The sequence below is a fragment of the Stegostoma tigrinum genome, unplaced genomic scaffold (genome assembly GCF_030684315.1).
Source record: "Stegostoma tigrinum isolate sSteTig4 unplaced genomic scaffold, sSteTig4.hap1 scaffold_67, whole genome shotgun sequence".
Lineage (NCBI taxonomy): Eukaryota > Metazoa > Chordata > Chondrichthyes > Orectolobiformes > Stegostomatidae > Stegostoma > Stegostoma tigrinum.
The window spans coordinates 1745459-1747147 of NW_026728611.1; the positions used below are offsets into that span (position 1 = coordinate 1745459).

General features: G+C 43.8%; 1 non-coding gene across 1 annotated transcript; it reads left to right on the forward strand.

Moving 5' to 3' along the window:
* The first annotated feature begins 1341 nt into the window (after window positions 1-1341).
* Window positions 1342-1414, forward strand: trnak-cuu (transfer RNA lysine (anticodon CUU)). The gene has a single exon. It is a non-coding gene; the product is annotated as a tRNA-Lys (tRNA).
* Window positions 1415-1689: the final 275 nt, after the last annotated feature.

A 1689-nucleotide genomic window follows, 5' to 3' on the forward strand; every position in this document is an offset into this window, starting at 1 on the left:
TTCAATGGTCCCTGCTTTGTGAGGCGGTATCTTTGCTGGTTGTTCACACTGTGAATGTTACCATTGCTGCTCATGTTCATGCTAACTCCACAACTCTAATGCATGTAAGCATCACACATAAACTGGAGATTGGAGCTGAAAACCGAGAGACCTCCAGCTGTGCAACAAGACTAGCTCCCTGCATTAGGAGCTTCGGCAAAGCTTCATGCCAATAGCTTCGGTTTTGCAAATAGCCAGTGCATTCAGTTATTGAGAGAAAGATTGGCGTTTCAAGGCTACCCAAGAGCCCAGCTTCTTTTATTTTGTTACCCTGTGATGTTGCCGGTGATACAGAAGATCGTCAATCGGGATTATGCCTTCAGGAGATAGCTTCGAAACTTTGTCAGCTCCACTATTTTCTAGTCAGACCTCCAGACATCCAGGTTTCAAAGCAGTTATTCTCAACATTGTGATCCGACAATAAACCAACTATGTACCTGCATTTAGTTAATTGAAGTTTATGAAGAGATTGGAATCAAACAAACCCATCAACGATCGTGTCTTCCCCAGCTCCACGCTCAGTGAGACAGGGACAAGCAGCAGGATTTTGTCATCACACTGTCCATGGCCACTGCATCTTCAATCAGCTGCTTGCTGCACATCCCTGGCAGGCAAGATCCTACAACCAGGGCCAATCTTCTCCATCCACCAAGCACAAGATCAAGAAAAAAACAGGAAGATTTCTCCCGCTCAGTAAATCCCAGAGCACCATTGACACAATCTCCGCGTGAGTGGAATTTTCTCTTAGCTCCACTTGGGAAAACGTAACTGACACTCCGTATGAACGTCTCTTCTCCTGTGAAAAATGACATTTCACAAGGTATGCAGCAGATTCTTCTTGATCTTTGAATAGTTTTTAACTGAAGTGTGAAAATCCAGCCCCCAAATGCGAAGCTACAGAAGTTGCTGATGTACTGATCAAACAAAGTGCTGAAAGTATTAAGTGAGACTGGGCAGACAGACACACATCTCACACAATCTGTAACAGAAATCACTGGGTTTATTGCAGCAGATTCACCATCCCAGAGTGACTGACAGTCACATGGGCAGCTAAAGGATGAGGGCACCGACATTAAAATATGAATTTTGAATGTTAAATGAAAATGGGTTATTATGGTCTGAAGGAGTAACAGCTGAAAAGTGGAAGATGTAAATGATATTATTTGTGATTGAGCAGAATAAACTGGGAACTTGTGATTTTCGAGGTGGATCATCTTTGGCACATTGAAATGAGGTTGCAGGGGCTTTGGTGTGAAAAGGGAAAATAAGGATTTTAGATAAATAACAAGACAACCAAGTCAAGCCTGGCTAGCTCAGTTGGTAGAGCGTGAGACTCTTAATCTCAGCATCGTGGGTTCGAGCCCCACGCTGGGCGTCGTAGCTTCTTACTGCTTTGCTTTCTGTGATGAAGCATAGCTTTCCAACGTTATCAGTGAAACGAGCAGCTGCAGCTATGCTGAAAACATGACTGCACTTCTGCTGTGAAAATCCTGGTTTCCAGTTTTGCAGTGAAATTTGATTCCACTTCCCTGGAAATCGCAGAGATCGTTTTGGACATGCAGCCGCTTGTGTAATAAATGACAGGACTTGCAAAGGCACTAACGCAACTCCAACCCTGCACCAATAAGATTGTTCAAAGTCACAAACTGA